The following is a 25,875-nucleotide window of genomic DNA, read 5'->3' as shown; positions in this document are numbered from 1 at the left end:
CTGTTCCCCCTAAAATATTAACAAGACATTGACATAGTGGAGTGCTTGCTGCACAAAACCTGCTGCGACTGGGGATAACCGGGACATTACAAAGGGCCATGAATCAACTCGGCTGCGCAGGCTTCAGGTCCTTCTGCTGGGCACGAGTGAAATATGCTCCCTTACAACCCAGTGACCACTTCGGTATTTCTACCAGTTACCTCAGGAACATTTATTAGATTAGGAGAAGGTTTTTATTTATGGACTCTGAAACTTTGCTGTTTCCCAGAAAAGAAGGCAGTGCCTGTTTAATGTTCCTTTTGTTCTTCTGGACATTTGCATTTATTTATTTTGATTCATTGCTGCACTGGTAACAGGCTCCAAGTACCTGCAGTTTTACATACACTCACAGCACACACATCTCAGACACTTAAAATCTCTTCCCTCTAATGGTCTCCCAAGAGCCAGGATATCTTCATTCCCGTGTGAAACCCAGACGTTCTAGGATCAGAACTGCTTACACACAACAGCTAACACTAAGCTTTCAAAACCGCTCACGCAACCCCATGCAAGCATGCTTCATACTTTGGCACGTTTATGGGAAAGTCAAAGCTTGTTACAATTGATTTATTTACCATAAGGCTTCATAGATAGGGCCAGTTTCTCCAGTGCCTTACCCTAGGGCATTATTCCCCCCCTGGAATAAGCCAAGCCTGTTCAGAACTGGCCTTGCTGGAGGAAAATTTCATGTTTGTCCTCCCTTTGGCAGGACTGAAACACTGCCCACATGTCTCCGAGTTATTTAAGTTTAGGACAGAAAGCAGAAAAGCTTCGCCTATACCCAAGCCCTCAGATTTGCACGTGAGTTTTAGATTAAACAATTTGTTTAATGCAAAGCAAAGGGTAAGCTCCAGCCTGGGGATCGGGGCAAGCTGAGAGCCTGCGATGCGTGCCAGAAACACAGCCAACCTGCAGCCAGGTTCCAGCAGTAACCAGGCGTGAAGAGCAGCTCCACCCCCAGCTGCTGGATTCCAGCTTTTGTTGGACTCAGATGGACACAACACAACTCCGAGCAGAAGCTGCCAGCCCCACGAGGCTCTGTATCGTGTACCCTTAACACCTGTTCAATGGAAACCCCGCTTGCCTGCGTCATCTGCTCTGATTTTTGGGGACACTTCTCAGGTGCCATCCCCGTGGGAAGGCACTGCACTTATTGAAATGGATATTTTAAATTTCCTGTGGGTTTTTCATGTCTCTCAGAGCAGATCTGGAACCACATAATACACCAAGGCGACGCAGCTGTGACACGGCGTGGTTTGCACGTTTCGGTGGAATTCGGGTACGGCCTCTGGTGAGCCTCAAGTTCATCACCGTGACCAATGGATTTGGAGCCGCTCAGCACAACAGTTGGGAAATCGATATATTGGGCTGGCTTTGGGGGGTTTTCTCCCCAGCACAACTTGCTGGAGCTGAGTGGCTGCCAGGACAGCAGCCACAAGGAACGGGCCCCATGCAGCAGGGGCATTAAAGGATGGGAGCGACACCAGCAGAGGCGCGTTGAGCCTTCACAGGCAAAACACATCTCCCACTTCTCAGGCTTCCTGCAAAGCTCTTCCTATCTCAGCTGCCACACCGGGCACCCAGCAGGGCACCTGCTGCAAACAAAGTCCTCCTTCGCTGTGATGATACCAGCCTTGCTTTTGCAGACTCCAAATCCTGCTTTTGAAGCCAGCAAGGGAAGAAGACATGAAGATACAATCCCAGCTACTGCCCTACCATCATCCCATTCTCCCCAGCTTATCACGTTTTGCATATGTGAAGAACTACAAGCAGAACATCTCTGAAAGCAGACAGACACCAGACCAGGCTGCAGCCACTCAAAACCAGCAGCCGAGGCCAGCAGAGTTAGCTCAGTCAGCAGCAAGCTTTTATCCATGCAAAACGAAAAGCAGAGGGAGCTTAGGACCACTTTGAACTTGCTCGGTGCCCAAAAAACAGAGGCTGAGGAGCTTTAGCTCTGCTGTGACTGATGAGGGCTTCAAGAGGGGTGTGCAGCCCCCCGAAATTGCAGCTGCTCCTTAAGCATCACCTGAGCAGGAACCTCAGCATCATCTGTCTGGCAAAGCCACATGCTGAAGTCACCAAACTGGCATACTCCACTTGGAAAAAGGAAAAAAATCCCCTAACACAAACACAAAGCATCTGCTTTTGAACCTATTTAAAAGAGGAGTAACTTGTACAACGTAAATAACGTGGCTTTAGACAAAGACCCGCGTGGGGAAGGATGAGACCGAGGTTGTCTGAGATGCAGGTGGGGAAGGAGAGTGCCTGGAAATGAGCTGTTCTCCATGCTCAACATTTCTCCAATCATTTTCATATTAGCATATCTCTAAGTGCATATAATTTTCACATCAAAGAGTAATTTTTTAGGTATTTAAAAAAACAACAAAAAACTAGGATTGAAGTAGAGAATAATTTCTTTGCTGAAATCTTTCAAGCAGCTCCTCTCCATGGCATGACAGAAAAATTACAGAGGAGACAGGCGTTTAAAAAAAACCTCTTCCCTAGAATTCAGATTATTCTTGAAGCACAAGGTAAAAAAAGGCTCAGCCAAACTGCAACAGAAAATAAGAAAGCCCTGAGTGCAGTTTGTGCTTCAGGTTTAGCCTGGAACAAGAACATCGTGGTGGTGGCACAGGGCTGGTCCTTGCAAGCTCAGGGACACGGCGTAGGGGGAGCACCAACATCCCTGCAGCTTAACTCAGGAGCACCCTGCACCCTCTGCCCCTTGCTTGGGGGCTAAAATAATCAACAATTAAGGTGGGGAGGAGGAACCGGGGATGAGCCTGAGCCCTTCTGGTCTCCATCCCACCAGCCCTTCCAACACCAGCAGTAGGAATTAGCTCCCATACAATACCCAATGCTTCTCTCCAGCCCCAGACGTGTCCCTGCAGGGGCTGCTTGCTCCCCCACACTCCCAAAATGTCTGGCGAGGCTGGCCCTTGGTGCTCCGGTCCGGCTGTCTCAGAAACCAGGCTCAGGCAGGAGCTCCCCTTTAATGAGCTTTTATTAAAAGACTCTGTTACAAATAGCCACTTAAGCAAGTGAACCTTTGGAGCCTTTAGTCCATGATGTCAGTGCTGTGGCTGGATGTTTCCCGGGAGTATTAAACCTGATGCTAATATAGGTCTGTGCTGTATGACAGCTATAAAACTCCTGAAGCATACCAGGCAGGAGGCCAGCGTGGCTTTCTGGTGCCTGTCAGGGCTTGGCTAAAGATCTCATGCACCAAGGCAGCGGCAAGCAGGGCTCTAGGCAGGGACCCAGCTCTTGCTCACCTCCATTGTGAGGCTGGAGAATCCCCCAGGCTCCACATCCCTCTCCAGGTGATATCTTGGGGTGATATTTCCCACCTCCGAGCCCCACATGAGCATCTCTACCTCCACGTTACAACACACCGCCTTCTCCCCATGTCCTGATGGTCACAGACAGAGGAACACCCATCATCTCTAAGCCAAGCAGCCTCATGGGCACATCCAAAAGCCCTCATTTCTCCAAGCCTGGCTGCTCGGTGTGCCCTCCCCAGCTCTCTGCGCAAACTCCCAGGCCACTGCCACAACCCACCTCGCTGCCATGAGAATCACACCTGAGATGCAGGAGGAACACAAGCAATGTTTGCCACCAGTTACCAGTACCAAAACCAACAGCAGAACTGGCTCGACCCACCTGCCCGCTGGGAAACCAGACGCAGAGGGCACGACCACACGCATTAATCATGTAATAACCGGCAGCTTTCCACCAATAGGTGGCACCAGCAATTTTTGGATGGGCTGCAACATGGTGCTCGTGGTCCCCTTCCACCAGGCACCCAGCCCAGCGGCGATAATAGGAGGATGGGTGGGCCATCTGCAGCACCCAACCCCTCTTTCTGCTTGGGTCAGGGAGAGATTCAGAGCCCCACAAGCCTGTCTTTCTTCCCCACACGCTTATTTTAAGGAGTACATCTCACATGAGTGCATCTTTCAGGGAACAGAAGTCTGGATGCAAACAGATCAGAAAATTTTGTTTAAAATGGAGGCACAGCCTGAGCCTCAGTGGAAGGGAAACACCAATGATGCTGTTAGCACAGCAAAAGCCAACACTTATTGTAACTCTGTGCTGCGGCCACACATGGAAAAATGTCTAAGTTATAGTCTAATGTAGCTTAAATACACGTGGTGTAAATGCATTACCTTGATTAGAGAGTCCAACAGAAGGAAACATCAAGACACGTGCCCAGGACACACGTGCTCCATCCTTGCACACAAAATAAAGGAGAAGCCACCCAGCCTGGCCAAACTGAGCTGGCAGCTCCAGGGGCCTGATGCTGCAATGGGGAAAAAACAGCCCCAAAAGCAACCTCCGACCAGCAGCCCCCAGCAGACTACAGGTGCGTGGTATCTAATGACTTCAGCTTACAACGCCATGCAGCTGAATCCTGCCTGTATAAATTATTAAAGAGTCTGCAGAACATTACACAGTTCATGTAGTTAATGATTATAGTTCAGCGTCTAGGTCAGATATAATTAGATGTTACATTAAAATAGCTTCACAGAGCCATTTATTCTGATTTAATTACTTAAAATGATAGTATAATGAGCAGTGCTTTCAAAGAAAAAAAAAAAGAAATCTTTTAATGAGCTCATTTTAAGTTAATATAAGGCAAATTAATCATTTAGCAAAATGTAGTAAAAAAGACAAGTTCATATTTTAAAAAATGTTGTTCCTGCGTCAAAGAGGTTATTTTGATGGCATGCTGGGAAAAACACACAAACGGGTGGTGCTTGAGACAAAGCTGTACGTCGTACATCTGGAACGTCTTTACAACATGTTTTCTTCCTTCCCCAGATATCCCTGCTATGTCAAAGTCCTTTGAAATACAACCTGAGCTGCAGATTTACGACCATCAAACTGCATCTTTATTCCAATGTGAAACAGAGCAAGAGCCGTGCAGAGCAGCTATCTGGAGGAGGTGAGCTTGTGATGAAGGGTTAATCACGAGGTGGTTCATTAATCATTCAATTGCTGGCTTGGAAAATTAGCTTTCACTTGTTTGTTTGCTCAAGAAGTGATAAGCCCGTTCCCTTGCTAGCTCATCTATTTTCTTCCCTTTGCATTGTTTTTAGTGATTTTAATCCTTTCCCATTTTTGTAATCAGTCATTTCGTTTTTTTAGCAGGATGAGGGAGCAGCAATGAGGAGCATGAAAGCAGCAGCCTTCTGCAGGAGGGCAGCAGGCTCTGGACTGCACCATGGCAGAGGGCAGCCCCGTCCCCCTCCCACAGCCCCCACACCGTGTCTGAGCCAGGGCTGCCCTGCTCCTGCTGTGAGCACAGCTCCCTGCACTTGCACGTTTGAATAAACAACTATATTGGGTTAAAAAGTGACCAGAAACATGCTGGTGGGGTCATACTCCAGCCGCCACCACTTGCCCTCCTCCATCCCCACCTGAAACCGCAGCCCCGCTGATGGCAGCTCCGGTCCTCAAGGGGAGCCCTGACCTCTCGTCCACCCAGCTGAGCCTAATGAGATCCAGCTACTACACGAAACAGCAAATTAGCTCTTTTCCCACTGCCCAGACCACTTGATTCTCAGTTGCAGAGAGGCAGGAGCAGTCCCTGGTCCTCGCAGGGCTGGGCTCAGCACCACGCAGCATCGCTGAGCTCTGTGGAAGGAGCTGGAGCTGCCGTGCTGCCTGCAAGCCACGTGTGAGCCAACCCTTCCCTCCTCAGGTCAAGTTAGAACAAGACCAGATTGCTCCCAGTAAAGCAATCAGCCCGGACTGCCTTCACAAAGCCCACAGACGTTTTGCACTCGTTCTTTTTGCAAAGAAACTAAGCTAGAAATTAAAGACATCAGAATTTCTTCTCCGACAGAAATTAGAGAGCTCTTTGGAGGGGGGCAGAGAGGATCCTACTCCCCACCCAGACTTTTTTCTCTATATCAGCAACAACTCAAGCCCCCCCCTCAATAAGATGTTTGCAAACATTGCTGTTGGGTTGCCTGCAGGATGAGTGGTCTGAGCTCAGACATTTTCTGGATACCTTGGCAAAACACACGAGCAGAGGCTGACTGCAAAGCAGCAACCGCGCTGCTCCCGCTAGGAACATAAATAATTTGGGACTACACATTTCTTTCTTAATGCACAGCCTCTGTTCCCAATTAGGGAAGGCCAATGGCTGTCAAAGGCTTTCCCTTCCCAACAGCAGGGACGGGGGCAGCAGTTTGGTGACAGCACCACGGGGCTCATCTCATGCACAGGTGCTGGCAGCGCTCGGACATGCCAACCCACCCATTTCCCATCCCATCCCTCTCAATTATTGTGGTTTAGGTAGAGCAGAACTAGGATACCTCTCTCCCATTGCTTTTTTTTGGTTTACTTTTGGTTTTTGACCCCCTACCCAGCAGCACACCCTGATGCTGCCCTGGCACCATGTCCACGGCACTGCAGCGGCACCGACCAGCACAGGAAAGGTGCCGCAGGGCTGCACACCGAGCCTAACCACATCTCCAAACAGCACCACTTCCCCTTCTGGGGGCTAAAACCTGGATTTCTGAGAAAAAATGCAACATTTCAGAGCAGCAAGAATCAAGTAATGCAGCCATTAATAAGGATTTCCAGACAAATCTGACTGGAGAGATAATGGGCTTAAACAAGTAGAAAAAAAAAAAAAAAAAACAGTTTCTGCACCAGAATATTTTTCTTGTTGTATTCACTGTAATTATTTTCTAAACGTAGATCATTTTATATGATGCAGGCAGCAGTGTTCCAGAGCTAATCAGGCCATATGTTTTCACATTTTGAAAGGAAAACTAATTAAAAAGAAATGAAAAAGGTTGGTAAGGAGGGCTGTAGGTTTGGGTCAGAGAGGAGCCGTGAAGGAATCCTTCAGGAATGTATACATTCACTCTGCTCTGCGTTTTGTTTTCAGAATTGTTTCTGGCAGAAACCTAAAGAAAAATATGAACCAGATGTACAAGGAAATAGTTTCTTCATCAGAGAGAAGAATAGTGCTCTGTCTGCCAGGAGATTTTGGCCTTTACATTTTAGGAAGGTGATGTTAAAAATACCCTTCGAAGGTGGCTTCTCCTTCGGCAGAGCCCAGGACGTCCCAGCCAGGGAGGATGAGCAGCAGCTGGGAGGGACGGAGGGCTGCAGGGGGCACGGACAGCTGAGTGATTTCTCTTCCATCGCCTCATCTCCTCCATCTGCCACCAACCTGAGGACACCGCTCCTCTCCCACCCACTCCAGGGACTCTGGTGCTGGCAGCTGCTCCACACCCTGATGGATAACCAGGGGCCCTGTGTGCCCACACCACAACCAGGGGCCCCGTGTGCCCACACCACAACCAGGGGCCCCGTGTGCCCACACCGCACAAGGTGACAGCACAAATCATCTCTCTGCTGCCAGAGATCTTCCCCCACTGCCGTGCCACAAGAGGAAAGTACCCGGAAAGGAGCCGGTGTGCTCACCACAGCGAGGAGCCCAGTCCCCAAGGAGGGGAGGAACTGAAGACAGAGGGGTGGGGAGAGGAAAAATATACATATATATTATATACATATGCATTCCCTCTGCTCCAAAATGCTGCCTTCTGATGGAAGCAGCAGCAGACAAGGGAGCAGGTGCTGTGGTGCTGCCGTACCCCATCCCGGGATGGGGACACCCCACAGGAACCGACCCACGGACCCCAAGCCCCTGCAGAGGTCAATGACTGGGAATGGGCAGCTTAAGTGGGAGTTAATTAGGACTGGAAGAGAGCAAGGGAGAGCGAGCAGGGAACTTTAATCTCATTAAATACACCTCGAGGCTCCAAGTGGCTGTACCTGGTTGTCAGTAGTTTGGCCAAGAGGAGCCCCTCTCACCCTTAGCCTCGCTCCAGCCTCCCCCCAGCAGGGGCGAGCCCCATGGGGTGGTTTCCTCATCTATTTGGGGTGGTCAGAAGCCTTCCTGAGCCCTCACAACCTGCCCAAGCTCTCCCCTTGCCAGTCACACTTTGATCCCATGCAGTGAGCAGGGTCTGCCTGCCCCCAGCCAGCAATGCCCATCAGCCTCCTTACTCACCGAGGACTTTTTCCCCCTTCCTTCCCCCAAAAAAACCCTCCATTTGGCTGCCTGAGGTGTTTTCCCTCTGTAGCAGTACACACAGGCTCCACGATCAATTTGAAAAGGGAAAAAAAGAAAAGAAAAAAAAAAAAGATGAGTCACGCGTGCGGGTGATGTCTTTATCTCTTGAAACTGGGGATTTTGGGGGGAATGCATCAGCTCAGATTAGCAGCATCTCTGGTGAGGATTTCCCAGAGCCGTCATGAAGTGGTGGCTCAGAGCAGAGCTGCTGAGATGCCCAAAGACCTGTCACTGCTCAGATGCTCACCCTCACCCCGGCTCTGGTCACAGCTCTCCCACCACAGCACCTCTGCTTCTGCGCCTGGTTGCTGTCTGGAGGAGATGGGTCTCTGCTTCTCAACAGTTTTTATTAAAAAAATAATAATAATAAATCCTAAGCTTTCAAACTTTAAGGTAAGAAAAAAAGCCCTCACTACAGTAGTATTACCAAGTCTTTGTTTTCTGGCCAGCTCTACTTAAAAACAAACAAATGCTGCAAGCTCTGAGGTTGGCTCGGCGTATTTGCTTTGTCCTCGTAAGTCACGGCACCAGCTAACACTACAGGCACGAAGTTCAGCTTTCTGCACTGAACAAAAAGACAGCTTCATCTGTATGACAGCCAGCAGCGTCAGCTTCCCAGGTCTATCACAACTCCCCATAAATTTAAAAAGCTTTGCTGTATTTCATGAAGCATCTCAAGCAGCGCAGATTTCACAAGGGACACCAAGAACAAACGTTAAGCAGCGCATGTTTCGTGGTGATTGGCAAATTATCAGGTCACTGCTCCAACTTCCACAAACATCAGCAGCCAACAGCAATAAAAATACAGGTTTTGGTCCCAGGAGCTTAAAAACTATTTTCCAGAGTTCGACTTCATGACAAGATGCTCGCTACGACACCACAGAAGCACCGAGCTGCTTAATTGGAATAACACAGATGCAGTTCAGTTTTTAAGTCAATCAGAACAATAAATATAGAACCGACAGATTTTTGCAAAAATTGCTTAAACTTTTAGCTTTTTTTTTTTTTTTCCCTCATTCTTTAAATGTATTTTTCTCTCTTGCCAGTAAGTAACCCTGAAGAATCCCATTTCTTCTCAGGCAGAGTGGCATTCCTGCCACGAAGTGCCCACAGGCAGCTGCTCTTTGAGTTACCTGGGATTTGTCGTATTCAACTCTTTCAGCATGAGGAAAAAACTCAAGGCATACAAATTTCATTCAGATCCCCATCTGATAGCGGAACCAGTGTACTTACAGGATGGCTATCTCAAACCTCAACATCTCCCTGACAATGATATCAAGAAAAAACTCCAGGGGTTTTGTTAATAGAGAGGAACTTCAAACACTCTCGATTCCTGAATTTAAGCAGCCAGTAATCCTATAGGGCTGATTTTTCTGTAGCTGCTGAGAGCAGATACCAAAGAGTTGCTTCCCAAAACACTCACAAATGATACTGATGCCCTTTTTATGCTTTTTTTTTTTTTTTAATACTTGCTTGAAAAACAAGAGCAGCCAGTGAACGGGCAGCCCTTCCCAGTACCCTGCATGCCACATCCCACCCCAGTGCTGCCATCACCCACACTGGACATGGCACAGCCAAGGGGACAAGGGACGGTGATCAGGCACTGCAGCAAGGCTCACACACAGCTGGCAGAAAGTCATCGCTCAGACGGAGAGGAAAATAACATCTTATTTACTGCCTCTCCTGAGACCTCGCTGAGGGCTGTGCTCCCGGCTGCCAAATGCAGCCCTGAGCATCATCACAGGCTCCTCACCTCGCTACCAGCACGGCCATCCCCAAGGGCAGCAGGAGGACGGATCCCTCCTGCCTCAGGCTGTGGCAGCCCAAGGATGCTTGCTGCAGGCACCAGCTGCGGGGCTGGCTCAGCATCGGGCTGCGATGGCCGGGGCCACATCGCCTCACCCCTGGCAAGTGCCCTTAGGGATGGGAGAGGAGCCCCCAGGAGCTGCTGCCCCGCAGTGCTGCCAAGAGAGCCAGTGCTTTTAAAAGGGACCCTGCCTCCCCGCTTCACGTTCCTGCTGAAAACATCTGGTCCGCTTGGCACCTATGCTCCAGTAAATATAGCACACCATCTTGCTCGCGGGCACGGTGCCACCGCGACAGATGGATATGAGCACAGGCAGCCAAGAGACCTTGTATCAGCATCAAGTGTGTTTGCTAAGGGCAGGATTCGCAGCCAGAAATGTCAGAATGGCTGAGTCTCCGTGCCTACAGATACCAGGGAAGCGAGACTGTGCTGAACCAGCTCTGGGCAGGATTAAATTCGAGACAAGGTGAGTGGGGGGAAGCTAATTTCTGTGGTTCTGGAGCATAAGTTTCTGGTTGTGTGGGGATGGATTAGCTTCTGGCTCAGGGATGTTGCTGTGGCTTCATCCCTCTTCCAGGAGGGAGAGCCCACAAAGATGTGGTACCTGGCCCTGAGCATCCTCCTCATGCCCAGCATCGCTGACAAGTGATGGACCCAGCCATTATATTTGGGGATGATCAGAGAAACAAACATGTTCTGCACATAATCTCCCCTCTCAAATCCCACATGCACTTCTTGTGGGAAAGCTCAGCCGGTCACTTGCAGCGGGGCAGAACGACATGGTACCAACAATTCAGGGAGCTTGCTGGAAACCAGGAGCAGGACAGAGAGTTTTCCACCCCACCCACGTTATATCTTGCTTTGCTCTTTCTTCAGCTGGTACTTCATGAAAAAAAAATAAAATAAAAGCAACACACACCCTGAATGAGAAAGGAAGGAGAGTTGGCAAGAACCAGCATGTCTGCACTTGCTTTAAATTTTTGTATTTATTAAAATACTCTGGAAGTCTCCTGCATTCCAGCAGCCTCTGGAACAGCACTGAAATAAGTTACATATTAGGAAATGCTCCACTTCCAGCAGCCCTGGACAAACGCAGCTCCTGAAGGGACCGGCCAGGATGGGCACAGGATAAGGGGCTGTACCTCACATCACCCAAAGCACCCGCATTCCCCAAAGAAGCTCTGCAGTTTGAGCCCTTTTTGCCAAAGCAGGAGCCAGCCACAAGGTGCCTTGAGCCCAGGCACAAGAGAGCTTTAAGATGTCTTTCTTGTTGTTTTGAAAAAAAGATTAACTTCGTCAATGTGTGAAACCGGCACACAGATCCCCCTGGAGTCACTGGGAGCTTTTCCACATCAGGTCAAACCAGAAGCCCATTAAGGCTGATGGAAATCTTTCCTTTGGGTTTTATGGGATCTTTTGGTCCCAGCCAAGCTGTGTCACTAAACTTAAGCCAGGCTTGGTGCTGGTGCCTATCACTGCTATCTTCCAGCCTGCCTAAAAACTGTGAACTCTTCAGTCTCCCCTGCCTCAACCTCCTCCACATTCAGAAGCAGGGTTTGTCAGAAACAGGGACAGGGAGGGGAAGGTGACAGTAACTGGGATGCTGAACCTCCAGGCCCCAAAAAGCCCCTGGAGTGCTCAGCTGATGCCCAGACCACAGCATGCCCAGGGGAAAGTCACAGAAGGAGCACAGCCACCTTCATCCTTCCAGAGAGTGCTGCTCTGCCCTGTGCTCCACGAGAAGCATGGACTTCTGTCAGCTTCTCTCTTTGGGGGCTGAACTTTGCATTGGAGCAGGATGGAGAGCGGAAACTTGCTCATGTTTTCCATAAAGAGCTAGATTTAGATGAAAACAGACATTAAAAATAATAAAGAAAAAAAGTTATTTAGGAAGAAATCCAAAGTGAACCTGAGGAATGCAATGAAGGTTCACACAAGAAAAGAGTAGAAAAGAGCAGACAATTGCCCAAGCAGGGAGGAGAAAAGAAGGATAGGGGCAGTATCCTTGCAAGTACTGTATGAGGAAATATTTTGCGCAGGAGCAGGGTAAGAATGTCACTACCTGAGCAATAGGGTTGCTCAAGAGCCTCCAATTTGCCATAGGCACCTTTTTTAAAAGACCTCTACTATGGGAAATGTGGACCCAGCATTGACTTTAGGAGTTTGGGAGACAAAACAGAGAGCAAACAAAATGGCTTGGCCATAGGTACAATAGGATGTGTACCTTTAACCTTTCATATCAGGGGTAAAAATGTAGGCCTGTGGGTCCAGATAACTGAATTTCCTAAATGCACACAGCTGGTTTCTATACATCCCACAGCTCTAGCTGACTACCAAAACACTCTGAGTATCATGAAGTGCCACAAGACAGAGGAAACACATGTCCAATAGCTGTGCCCTGCTACGAGGGCTGGCTTCCTTTATCCCCCTGCAATTACTTGCACACAGCTCCATCCTACTCAGCAGCTTTGTAGTGTCCAGACTTTGGAGATTTACCTCTTCCATTTACTTTCTTTTTTTTTTAGTTCTGAATATTAAAGCCTCTGAGATAAAAAGAGGCTGGGGAGAAAAAAGGAAAAAAAAAAAAAAAAAAAGTAGTCTTCACCCAGGAGGTATGAGGAAGAGAAATAAAAGGACACCAGAAAAAAAAAAAAAAAAAAAAAATCTCAGTATACCTTCTTTGCATCCTTTATTTTCCCTAAGATGCACAGAAACCAGTAAGCAGTGAGCCAGAAATCCCTGGTCCCAGGACACACTTCCACAAAGCATCAGAAGTCATCGGTGGTGCTCCCAGCCCCAACAAATTGGGAGCATGCAGCAAAGAGCGAGGATTTGTTATTGATTGCCAAAATAGACCCAAACGTGCTGGTGGTTAAAATAATAATAATAATAATAATAATAAAGAGAGACCTAGAAATGGATATAATTCTCAAGGTTGGTAGAGGAAGAACCTAACTCAGCTTCCTTCTGGTGCTAATAATTAGGAGGACTTGTGAGGCCTGAAGGGGAGATTAGGTTGTTTACACTTTTGCCTTTATCAAATAAATTAAGGTCTATCTGAAGCCAGCACAGATTTCCCAGGAGGGCCACGTCTCCCGCTGAGCAGGTTATCTGTGCACCTTGGACTGATGCAGAAAACTGCCTTTAAAAGATACAGATGGGAAGGAGCCTGAGCTAGCTCAAGAAGAAAGATCAGCATCAATGGAACTGCACCCAGAGCCGTGCCTGGAGGGGACTGGAGCATCAGTCCTGTGTCTGCAATGGGACCTCACCAAGGACAAAATAATAACAGCGCTTCTGGTCTGCTACCTTAGCTCTTCCCTCTTGCTTTTGGAGGCTTGTATGGCTTGGGCCTAAGTGATACACCATGAGATTTTAATAAGACTGCTCCAAAAGGGTGCTGCTGTAACCTTCTGCAGCTAACTTCTCCAATTTAGGTGCTTTACCTCTGAAATTTTGAAGCCTATTTTCTTTTCACTATAGCTTTAGTGAAAGGAGCAAATGGTTTGTAATGGCAATGGTTACTCTGGAAAAAGGCAAGTGAAGCTCTTAGGATTTCATACCCTGGACCTCAGTTAACTGCTTCACATTGCACTGTAGCAGAGACTCAATCCTATTTTGACTCTACTAACCCATTTATTCCACCCAAATTAACACAGAGCTCTGTCACAGCAAGGCGCTTCCCTGCCCACAGCACAGAGACCCATGGATCATCATGGTGAGTGACCCTGACACCAGCCCCACTGACATCCCATCGGCTTTTGCCACCTTGTTATTGCAACACGCTGCTTCATGCCCTGAAATTGGGCAAAAGAAGGAAGCACACCTCTCCTTCCCCACCTCCTATCATCCCTGCACCTCTGCAGCCTCCACGCATGGCTCTCCCCCAGGGCCTTGAGAAATAAATGTCTTTGCACCAAACCCTAGGCAGACAGCAAAGCCCAGAGGTGAGAATAGCCTGATAGGGCTGCCTTTTCCTTTCAGACTAAGCATCCCTTTGGAAAACATTGGCTTCATCATTAATTTCACCCATTAGCTGCTTCTAAAATGAGGCACCTGTGGGCTGGAGCACCTGGGAGCAGGAGAGCCCCACTGCTGCCGGGCTCACCCAGCCAGTGGAACTAAGCTGCTGGATGGAGAAGTGGACAAAATATCACATGCAAGGTTGGATTTATTTTATATATATACTTCAAGTAGCTCTGTCTGACCCCTTTCTCCATCCTGACAGGGGTGACCAGGACTGGAGCCCATCACATGCAGCAGCAAGTGCCAGAGGGGCAGCTGCAGAGCCCACTCCCACCAGTATGGATTGCTATAAAGTTAAAAAAAAAAGTTCTGGTTTCAGATTCCCCTTACTGTCCAGTTTTCAATCTGGTTATTTCATAAGCTGAGAACAGTGTTATTGGGGTTGACCTAAACGTATAGGTGAAAAAAAAAACTCCTGTAACTTAGGAGAGGGGTCTGAGAATGGAGAGGCGCGGAGGTGGGAAACGACTTATTGCTTTGCCATAAAGCTTTTAAAGAAAAGAGAAAGGGGGTGGGGGGAATGCGGAAAGAAAAGAGCAGCAGGAGGCCGTTGAACAAAGAAGATTCTGCCCAAATTGCCAGCGAGAGGCCCACAAGTCAGCGGGGGGCTCCCAACAGGGGAAAAACTTCCAGCAACTCCGAGGATGTTGTGAGAGCTCGAGAACGCCGTCGGCAAAGCAGGAGCAGCCTGCCCTGCTGCTGGGGCCCTCTCTCCATCTCCTCGGCACTGAGGATCGCTGTCCATAAGGTGTTCTGTAGAGGCTGCCCTGTCTCAGAGGCTGGGCATGGCTGTCCCAGCCCTGGCAGCCCGTGCCTGGTGGGCTCGGCACCCCAAAGTGTCCCCTCTGCCCACAAGGAGCTCTCCCTCTCTACCGTACCTATTACCTCCCTATACAAATATGCTAAAAATACTTTCTCACTTTGTCAAGTGGGTCCTCGACTTATGGACAGGCCTGCTGGTCAAAACGGGCAGTAAAAGCTGACTGATAAATTCCTGTCTCGCTGGCAGCAGGACGAGGAGCCCCTCAGCACCGAGGAGGCTCTGGGCCTTGCAACGCCCAGCGCAGGGAGGATGCCGAGGTCAGGTCCATTCTTCTCTTTCAAGACACGATTTATGGGGAAGCTCTCCTCCAGGAGATTGATGAACAAAAGGGCTGGATCAGCTACTGTATAGTCAGGGGTGAAATCCTGGATCCTTCAAGGTCAGTGGCAAAGCTCTCGTTGACTCCAGCGGCCAGCCCTGCTCTGCGCTGAGCTGGCTGCACTTCTACACAAAACCTGCGTGTCCCAGGGACAGATGTCAGCTTCTCCTTCAGCAAATACACACCACCGTGACCCCCCAGAGGAGCTGCTCCAACTGTCTGAGCTGGGAGTCCATGCACAAACACACGCCCTTTTCCAAAGGGCTTTAAATCTTGCGGAGTTGCAGGAAAAGGCAGTACATTAAAAGAAAAGAGCATAAATTATTCCAGCCTTGGGGCAGCAGTGACTTGCCTTCCTGCCAGCGAGCTCTGGAGGTTTTATGTGTTAGTTTACTCTGGTGATTAATAAAACATCCTGCACTTAATGCAACTTGTCAACCTCTGCATCCAGGAGAGCGCACGTGTCCTGGAGAGCAGCGGCGATGTTCTCAATTATTCGTTTGCTCCGGTGCAGAGCGGGCATTCGGGGTTTCTGCAAGGCAGAGGCTAACAGCAGATCATTTGTGCATCTTACACAATCGATGCGAGATGCCACGAGCACTGAATGCCAGTTTGAAGCCAAGCCGGCCAAGGCTTAACCGATCTGCTTTGGGTTTGGCCAGGCTGCGCTACCCCTGCACTGAGGCTGAGCAGAAAAGCCGGGTTTAATGGGGAACTTGCTGCAGAAGTACCTGCCTGCGGTGCTCTCAGCCTTTTTATTGCCCATATGGTTTCCAGCTAAGCTTCTCCCATGCAAGCATTCATCAGCTCCACGCTTATCTACATCCTGGCCAGTGCTGACTTTGCACTTTTAAGATGTCAACGGAAGAAACATCACACATGTACTTTAGCATCATCATGTGTCAGAAGCTCAAGGTCCACAAATACACCCTCCCTCCTTCCCCTGCACTTTAAAGCACATTTTACCAAGTAAGCAGTTTTGCACTTAAATTTTCCTTCCCAAACACTTCTCTCCGTGCTAATCTTAATGCTCAGGAGAGATGCAAGTCAGACGGCACGAGAAGCAAAATTTTCTGCTTCCAGAAGAGATAGCACGTTCCACCCCAGCAGGCAGGCTCATTAGATGTCCCGGTGATAACTGCTCCAGAAGAGCCTCCCGCCGAGCAGAAAGCCCCCGCTCCCCTCCCTGTTCCACCAACCCTACAGCGCAGAGCAGCAGCCCCAGCACCCTGCCACGCAGCCCTGCTCACTTCAGGCTCACCCCCACCTCCCAGCCATAACTCACTTGACCACGTACCTCACCTCTCTGTTTAATGAGCCATGGCCAGAAACTAGAGAGAAACACATCGTTTTTTAAAGCCACGCCAGGTTCCCTGGGGCCACAGGCTGCAGCAGGGCTGTGGGTCTGTCCCCACCCCGCTGCAGGACATGGGCACCCCCGGGCTATGCCACGCTGGCAGCAATTCTCCCTTAAGTTGGTTTCCTTGACTAAAGGGCCTGTGAAAATTAATTCACAGGCGCTGAAGTGTCTTCACACTTACTGTAGGGAGAAAAAAAAAAAAAAAAAAAAAAAAGCTGGGTAATATTCACAGGCTACAGTTTTTCAGGCAGGGCTTCATCAAGCATGCAGCCTGTAAAAGGGAAAGGGCCAGGTGGATGCTCTTGCTACCTCTGGAACGAAACTCACTCCATCCAGGTTTGTGTTCAAATTGCTTTTCCTAATGTACCTCCAGAGATTTTTTCCTCTGTTGTTACTGTGCAAGAGGATTTGTAAGGGAATGGAGATTTAATCTATTACTGATTATTGCATTATTAAAAAAGTAAAAATAAAATTAAGTCAGTCTCTTTGAAGTACGAAGTAATTTATTTTAAGAAACTCTTAAGTTTCATAGTGACTCTTAAAAAAAAAAAATTGCTATTCCCTTTCCCTAGTACAAATCTTATTGCCAGAGATGAAGCTTTACTCCTGTGCTGTCACACCTCATTGCTTTGTCCTGCAAATGCCCACTACCATCACTACTATCAGACTGTCACCAGTACCACCTATGTCACCTTCGGTGCTCCAGCAGTGCTTTCGAGTGGTGAAACAGCACAGATGAGAAACTGAGGTGCCAAACCCAGTCACCTCTGGTACACTTCTGCAGGGGGCTGGAAGCAGCCCTGAGCAAGAGAATATCTGCACATAGATCTGTGCAGCAGCAAATCTGCATACTGGAGGGTGCCGGTGCCTCAGCCTGGTGGGTGCCAGGGCTTCCTAAAGCGAGGTGCCGGAGTCCCAGCAGCTGTGGTGCAAGCTGGGGACCTCAGCACCGCTGGAGCCACGCTCCCCTGCCAGCCAGGCTCGCCTCGCTCACGTTTTATGGAACGAGTTTTTACAAGCAACCCGATATTAAAGTCAGGGGGGTTCGGTAAAACGTGTGTATTAGGGTTCACATCATAAAAAAATACACAGGATATGCAACACAGTCAGGCTAACGTGGTTGGAACCTTCCCTTTCGGTACGCTCTATGCTTTGTTATTTTAACTGCAAATCTAAATCTACTTAAAATCTAAGCACTGCTTTAACAGAGTAACATCTCACGCAATTAGGCCTCTCAGCACCTTGGGATAAGGGTGCAGTAGACATTAAAGCCTTGCAGCTAAGTTTTCCCTCATCACCTGGAGGCCCACAAACAAAAACACGCAGATTAGTTTACAGAAACCTCATTTAAGGTGAAAAATCCTGTTAGCTACAATCACTAGATTCTTAACAGATGTGCTGGAGCCTACAGCTGTACACTACGGCATCTTCTGTGGAAGAAGGCTCTGCGGAGGAGCCAGCCCCAGGGCAGGGGACAGGCGGGATGCATGCAGAGAAAACTGCTCTCACCCAAAGGCCAGCGAGATAAGAAAAACCCTGCTCTGGATGCCTTCTCCGCTCTTATGAGCTTCTTTAGGTTTTGCAGACTTCAAACAGCTCTGATAGTTCTGTATGTACCTTTCTGTTCTGTACCTTTGAGTATTAATATTAAAGTGGTTTCCATTTTAAAACCATAAACACTCAAGTCCAGCAATTGATAATGGATTAACAGTTACAACAAGCAATCCAATAACTTATCAGCATCTTCCAAATAGATCTCAGAAGATACTCACCTGGGCACAGAAAAATCCTGACACAGAGACCCCTCTCCTGGATGACCCTAAATTACTTGCACATCTCTGGATGGGCAGAAATGCAAGTTATAGGGCTTTTATAGGGCTTCCTCTCAGGGCATTCAAGAGCTCATAGAGAGATGGGAGGAAAAAAACAAGCAGAGCAAATGCTGCAATTGTTTGCAAGCAAGCATACAAGTGTTGAAGTAAGCAAGCAATCAGAGGTGCTAGGTTTAAATGAACCACACCTTGAAATACTCAATCAGTTAACTGTTAACATTTGCTTCTAGCATTCTGTTAATTAGTCCGTGAATAGATTCTTTCATCATCTTTTTTTTTTTTCAAAGATCTTCTCAATTCTATCATCTTAATTATTCACCTTCATAAAGAATCACCTAGGTGCAAAGGAAATAAAAGTTTTTTTAAGTATTAATAGATTTTCTTTTTTTTTCTGCTTTTCTCCTGCAATAGGCTTTTCATCTCTCATGGTTCCTTGTCCAAGAGTGAACTTACTGGAATTATGCTAGGAGTTTTAGGAGACAGGAATTTAGGAATAGATGCTCTCAGGCTAATTGAGACACTGGTGTATGAAAAAGGGCACATGAAATAGGAACGGATTTCTCTCTATCTCATGTATGTGTGTTTGGAAGTAAATTTCCTCAGACATTTTGTCTTTGTAAGTCAGCAGCCTTCCTGCAGGATCTGCTGCAAAGATGTGCTGAAGCTGGATGATGCTGAAAGTAAAACCAGGAGAATATCTTGGATGGGCAGGAAATTGTCGCTCACACCCTGATCGTTCTTTTCTCGACTTGAGCTCAACACAAACGTTTGGGCTCCGTAATGACCTCACTCCTGGTGAAGTGCCTCACCAGCCCCGACAGGTACGGGAGGCTGCCGAGGGCTGAGCTCGTGCCGAGCCAGCACCCCAGGATGTTTCACCAGGACTCGTGCGAGACCCAAAAAACAGATCCTTGTGTTGACTTCGGTGAACCCCGGGTAGTGGGAGTGGGAGATAGCTGCGGCCAAAGCTCTGTCAGCCCACCACAGGCGGGCTGGGAAGGAAAGTTGGAGTCAGCAGATCCGCTCCCGTTCCAGGGAGACCAAGCTCCTACGTGCGTGCACATCGAGGAGTGATAACATCGATGCCTCTTCTGAGACAGCTTTAGGATTGGCGTTGGGCCCAGGGATTTTGCAACTCACTTCTATTCCACACAAAGCACTGCCTTGAAATATGTTCCCTCCACAGATACTTACATTTTCCCCTTTATTTCAACTTTGGGTACAAATACTATGCAAGGAGCATGTCCCCACTCTTTCCTCCCCACTCAGTCTCCACGTTACTAAGAGCCCTTGGTAAAGCTCTTTTCCATGCTAAATATGCATCCAACCACTGTTAATGAGCTTTGGCCAGCTCGCAAGGAGTTTTGACAGGCCTGTTGAACCGGTGCCAAGCAGAGATGAATGTTTGGCTTGGACCAGCACAATGCTCTGTTTGTCTCATTGTTACATTGCAAGTGTTAGCAAACTAATGTGACAGGATGTAGACGCACACAACTGAAAAATGACTGAAAATATAATTCCATGTCAGCAGTGACTCCTGAAGGATTATTCGTCTCTGGTGACTTGAGGGAACTTTTCCTTACGGACTCAAAATAAAGACAGGTCTGTGTGCTCGGGGAAGGCGATCAATTAGTTTTAAAGCTAGATGTAAGGAGCTGCACTCTGCTCTTGCTTCCTAAGATTTACTTCTAAATCAACCAGGCACTCTACCACAATCCTTTTCTTTTTTTTTTCCCCCAAAAGCCCTGCAGCTGGCTGCTTGCACAGCCTGGTAAGAGCCTGATCTCCGCTCTGCTCCCTGCTATGGGGATGTGCTCCAGAAAACCCTTCAGGAAACCCTTAAGCCCACAGGTAGAGGAATTGCCAGACTTCACGAGGAGAGCAATGGATCATCTCAACACAGACAGAGTGAGGAGCAGAGAGCCATCCCCACCACGCATCTCCTCGTTTTCTGGCACTCTGCTGTGTACGGAGACCTGGGGAGCTGGAGCCCATCTGAACCGTCACGTTTAATAGCCACGAGGGGATCCAGCTCCTTATGATCTATAGCTTCTGGGTTTGGGGGTTATTTGTTTTTAATTGCTTGTTTGTGTGTTAGTTTTGGAGCTGATCTTCTTCCTTGTCTCTGCTGCATCATTTTTTTTTCCCCTTAACTTCAGAGGAAGGATTTTATCTTTAAAAAAGCAGATGTATAGGCAGCCCTGTGCTGTTCTTTCCCATGAGGAAACAGGGTCACCCACGAATCTGTTCCAAGTTACCTCCCAGTGTCTGTCCTCTCCAGACGAGGAGCAGTAACCCCAGTAACCCAGCGTCCCATCTCTGGCAGGGTCCAGCAGCAGAGCACGGAGCAAGCTTACAGGGGGGATTTCCCCAGGGAACCCTGGTGTTGAGCAACCCAAAGCTTTCCATCACTCTGAGCACCGCTGTGGTGTTTCTGGAAGTTGGTGCCGTTTTCTCTCCTGAATGAAAGGCATTGTTTTAGGACTCATCTGAAATGTTACCATCCTCAAAGCCTAGCGGCGGTGATTCCCACACATAGAGGACATGTGGGAAGGAGCACTTTTGGTTTTGCTAGTCGGGATCCTGCCACTGTCCTTTGGGCTATCATATTTTGGTGTATATGGTAATAGGAGAGGGGCTGTTAGATTTTCAGAAGGTATTTAGACCTCTGAAAGTTCAGAAAAAAAATAGCAAGACTCACAAAAAGTATTTAAGTCCTGCTGAAAGTCAGGAGGAGCTGAGAGTCTCATTTAAAGCTCTTCAGTAAATCCTACTAAATGCTTATCTGTAGCTTTCAGGCCTTATAAACCCTTGTAGATCCAGACCATGTTGGTAAATGACATTGTTTTTGTGCAGTATAGGTGGATTACCACCCTACCCCACCCCACCCCAGAATTACAAACTGTAGATGGACCCACCTCCCTCACGGGCTGCTCAGCTTCGCTATACATTTGTTCATTTGTTTCTTTCATTTTTATAGCCAGCATTGCACAGACGAAAATGTTTGGCCAAAGTCAACATACTGGGGGCTGAAAAGAGACAAACCACGAACATTTATTTGGATTCCTGGTGCAATACTACAAATACCCAAGTTTTTTATAAAAATCATATAAAAGCCTCTGTAGCGTAAGACCAGCTTTGCAAATCCTTTTAATTACATCTCTATTTTCAACCGCTGGCATGTCAGAAGGAGATGAGAGGGTGTTAAACACATTCAGTTTGTTGTGGCTTCATTCAGTTTTTCAACTCACAGAAAGGTTTTAGAAACACTTGAGTCTCCTTATCTTGTCACGGGTCATTTTTTTTATGCATGAGACAATTTAATAGCAACAGAAGGTACAAATCTGTATTTCAGTCTTAGGAAAATTGCTCAAATTCTTGTCTAAAGCTCTGGAAGGGATTGACAGAGCCAGCGGGTTGTCATGCAGGGACTTGCATGCACAGATGCTATCGGTTGTGGCTCCTTGGGTATGACGACTCCGTTGCTGCATGTTCTGCTCATGCAGGGAACAGCAAAGTGGATCCACTCTAATCCCACTAGAAAAGACTACAAACTTGGAAAAACAACTTCTTGAGAAGCGTTGTTTCCATTTTGTAAACCTCTGGTCCATTTCTGTGGGGCTTTTCCATGTTCTCCTAATGAAAACTGTTTCCCAGGAGCCCCATATTGCTGCTGAAAGCTAGGGGTTTGGTACGCACTGAAAGAAATGGCATTGCATAAAAAAAGATAGTGATGGAAAATTTTAACAACGCTGATTGTTTAGGCTTTCTTCCCCTTCTCAAAATGAAACACTTTTTAAATCAAGCCTTTTTTTTCACCGAGAGCTTTGTGAGCATGTTTTTTCACCTGGTTCCAATCTGGACACTATTGCAACACAAACGAAGAGTGAGAGCATCCACCGAGGGAGTGAGCGAGAGCATGAGAGCTTCTGGCACAGCAAGCCTCGCTGCTTCCAAACTGTCCACCAGATCCTGCAACAGATGACACAGGAGGACAAAACAAATATGACTCTGTACATGAAAAAAACCCTCAAAGGCCTGGAGCAGCTCAGAGGGGTGGTGGAAAAGGGCCCTCCCTCCCCTCTGGTGCTTTGATGGCTGCAAGGCACCAACACTTCTTTCTCCCTGACAATGGTTTAATGGGTTCACACACACAAAAAAGATGCCAATTTGGATCTAGCACTTGCTTAAGAAACAGTTTCTTCAATAGAAATCTCAAAAAATGCCACTGAAGGGTAGGACTGGAGGGTTCAGGGCAGCTGTTGACCCAGCCCTGCAGCTACTGCAGCCAGGCAATAGCAACTGAGGCTGGGGGTCCATGGCTCACACACCAAAAACATCTCCAGCACACTCAGACCAGTAGAGAAAGGCCACAGCACTTGCAGGCTGCAGGAAAAGAGCAGATGAGGAGAAAAGTACCAGCAATAACTCCAAACCTCACAGCCCCAGGGGGTTTGTTGAAAAGTTTAGAAGGACTCGAGTTGTCGTGTGGCACTCACAGAGCTCCAGCACTCACTATACCTCATCCAGGTGAAAACCAGCCCCAAAATTCAGATGTATTTCAACAGTACAAGCCCCAGATCCCTCATGGTCCATCTCAGGACCAGGAGAGGCCTGGGCCCATAAGAGGAAAGGGGAAAGTTCAGGCAAACAGGGGTCCCTTTCCTACCAGGCATCCTGGAGCGGGTGATGTGGAGCCCGTGTCCCACGCCGCTCTGCAGGCCTCTCCACTGGCTTATCAAGCTCCATCTTGAAACAATTTGGGCCTTGAACAGATTCGTTAAACAATGTAATATGGTGAACAAGGAATAAAGATGAGGAAAGGCAAAATTAGATTAATGCTGCAGATAACTTTTGAGTATAACTAATGCCAAATAGCCGGAGGGCGACATGTCAACAATTTAATAGGGCACAACGTAAAATAATGTTTTCAAAACAAGCAGTTCATTGGATGCTTCCCTTCTGAATCAGATAAAGCGTATCACTGCAGAGAGATTTGCTTTGATCTGCTCTGTAGCAGAAGGTCAAGGGTGTTTAAACCAGCTATTCAAAGCTTGTGAGTAATAGAATTAAACGGCTCAGATGACTGGGTACGTCCCCGAGTTCTCAGCATCCTCCAGATGCCGGGCCAGGCCCCGGGGTGGGAGCATTCGCTTTGCCCAGCATCGCTGCAGGCAGCTCCCAGCCATGCTGAGCCCACAACCAAGATCTCCGTGGCTGCCCCCAGCAACCCGCTGAGCTGCCAGCCCCGAGACAGGGCACCCACGACGAGAGGGCTGGGGTGAACGAGTCCCACACATCAGTCCTGGGCCCTGCCAGAGGTTTGTGAAACCTGGGCACCTCAGGGATTTCACCCCAAGGCAGGTTTCCAGCTGGATGGATGCTGGAGATAACCCCAAACCCCGGCGTGCCTTCTGCTGCTTCTCACCGACCTCCTCTCCATGGGTCACTTGTGCTCCCCCCAAGGAAGAAAAGACGGGTCAAACAGGAGGTGGAAGGATTAAAACGGTACAACAGGTGTGCATCTCATTGCCGTAGTGTTTTGCTGCTTATCTCTGCTTTTCCAACCATAAAATCAAAGCAGAGGCTGGGCCAGCCCGTCTAGTACAGTCCTGGCAAAAGGGGTGCAGTGCAGGAGACCTCGTGGCCCAGCTGCAGAAGATGCCATCTCCCAACTCAAGAGACCCCAACTTCAGGCTTCTTCTTGGCAGGGACACTGTGGTGTGCTCTCAGCACCCTCCCAAGGCACAGAAACATATTTTAAGAGCAGGACCCAGCGAAGAGCTCTTGCAGACCCCACCTTCACAGGCACACGTGTGCACAGACACATCCACAGGACCAAGCGCTGCGAGACACGCCGTGCACCTCAGCCACCGCCTCACGGGGCTGCAGCAGCTGCCAGCACAGCACGGGGTCCTTGGGGACAGCAGGAGGACAAGTGCCACGATGGGGCTCATTTGTCTCCAGTGGCACCGTGGCAGCACGCCGTGGGGTGGGAGCAGCACACACAGGGACTGCTGCATGCACGGTACTCGGGGGGACAGGGGCAGTCACACAGCAGTCCCTCAGCACCCCTCCCTGGGGATCAGGTGCCTCGTGAGGATTTATGGCCTCACCTGGATTGAACACGGCTCTCCGGAGCCTCCCAGAGCTGTAGGACTCCAGCCGTTACCCAGCTCCATCGAGGCATGGCTGGGTTTGTTTTGCCAGCTGTCACGTCTCAATTAGCCATCACCTCGGCAGGGCAGCGCGTGGCCAGGGACCACGGGGTCTCCACAGCTTCATAACTTCAGGGTGAAAAGGAAAATCCATCCACGGGGCCCCGATAACAGGGCTGCCCTTTCCCTGTGAGGGGCTGACCCCAACCAGGGATGGGGGCCCCAGGTCCCCCGCGTGAAGGCAGCTCTCCCCGCCTGATGGCCTGAGCAGAAAGGCAACGAGACAGAGACAGGGCTCAGCAGGGACTGCCTGGAGCTCCTTTATCAGCAGCACCACTAACGAGATGCTGGAGGCAGGCGGGTGCTGCCGTGCTCAGCCCCAGCCCACGGAGCTGCCTGCCAGAAGCGCCCTGCCCTGGGGGCTGCTGTTTAAAAGCAAAGCAGACACCGAGAGGCCCCATAAATCCCCCACCTGCTGCTGCTGCAGCAGCCCCAGCCTCTCCCCTGGGTACCTACAGCCCCCACCTTGCTGCCGAAATGCCCCCATGTCCCCTGGCACCGGGGTCCCCTGGGGCAGGGCATGGATTTGATTTTTGGGATGAAGCCCCACAGTGGCAGCCATCCGCAGCCACGGGCTGCGTGTCGCGGGATGAGCTTGTGAAAGGAGAGCAAATTTAGCCCTGACTCATCTGGGATAAATTTGCCATATCTGCTGGGCTGAGCCAGCTGTGTGTAGCTGTGTGGCAGCGGGGAGGGTGTCAGTGCTGCGTGCCCCGTTTGGTGGTGGTGAGAGGCATGGGGAAGGTTTCCGCACCCAGAAGGCTGTCCCGACATCGGGTTACCCATTGCTGTAATTGATAAGGCAGCTCAGAAAGCATTAACAAAGCTGAATTTGGCAAAAGCAGAAGTGAAAGTTTGTGAGGACGGGAAGGGTTTTTCCACTCGCTCTCATAGCTGGGCACAACTGCCCGTGCCAGGCGGACCTGGGGACTGTTGGCCCGGAGCGTGGCCCCCGCAGGCCTGGCTCAGCAAGGCGATTAGGGAAGCATCCTGCCAGCTGCACGGCGTGGAACAGGGGAGAAAGCACTTCTGTAGGATGCAAATATCTGGGCTTCGTCAGCCGAGCCCGTGGGTGCCCGAAGATGCAGGAGGGAGGGCAGGAGCGCTGCGGCCACGGGGCTCCAGCTCTTCTCCTCCCACAAACCCATCAGAGAGCGGCTATGGGGGAAACCCCACCTTGCTGTTCCTGTTAGACTAACACTTTACCTGCGAAATGGGGGTAGGAGGCTCATACGTGTCTCGTAGGTGGACCTGGAGGAGGTGAGAGCAAACAAGGCAAGAGTCAGCTGCAGCCTTGCTTCGTGCTTTCTGTCCCCGGGCACGTTTGTTTAGGGACCGGGGGCTGCA

The 25,875-nt window shown here is 49.1% G+C and overlaps 3 long non-coding RNA genes across 10 annotated transcripts in view; 1 reads left to right on the top strand and 2 right to left on the bottom strand.

Moving 5' to 3' along the window:
* The window catches only part of LOC113845059 (uncharacterized), a 78,716-nt gene extending 60,309 nt beyond the window's left edge, over positions 1-18,407 (bottom strand). For 7 of the 8 annotated variants that reach the window (XR_011812504.1, XR_011812511.1, XR_011812505.1 and 4 more), the window contains exon 1: positions 18,251-18,407. This is a non-coding gene — a long non-coding RNA (uncharacterized lncRNA). Of the gene's footprint in view, positions 1-4,211; positions 4,429-18,250 lie in introns of those variants that run through there. The other variant, XR_011812508.1, reaches the window with a different exon arrangement.
* LOC106019010 (uncharacterized) lies at positions 4,504-6,605 on the top strand. The gene is made up of 3 exons (XR_001193491.5): positions 4,504-4,533; positions 4,867-4,990; positions 5,194-6,605. It is a non-coding gene; the product is annotated as an uncharacterized lncRNA (long non-coding RNA).
* A 2,823-nt stretch (positions 18,408-21,230) lies between the features above and the next one.
* On the bottom strand, positions 21,231-24,845 carry LOC110353833 (uncharacterized). The gene is made up of 3 exons (XR_002404898.4): positions 24,427-24,845; positions 22,980-23,076; positions 21,231-22,282 (listed from the first exon to the last, which is right to left on the bottom strand). It is a non-coding gene; the product is annotated as an uncharacterized lncRNA (long non-coding RNA).
* Positions 24,846-25,875: the final 1,030 nt, after the last annotated feature.

The sequence above is a fragment of the Anas platyrhynchos genome, chromosome 13 (genome assembly GCF_047663525.1).
Source record: "Anas platyrhynchos isolate ZD024472 breed Pekin duck chromosome 13, IASCAAS_PekinDuck_T2T, whole genome shotgun sequence".
Classification (NCBI taxonomy): domain Eukaryota; kingdom Metazoa; phylum Chordata; class Aves; order Anseriformes; family Anatidae; genus Anas; species Anas platyrhynchos.
This window is presented reverse-complemented; position numbering and strand designations above follow the sequence as displayed.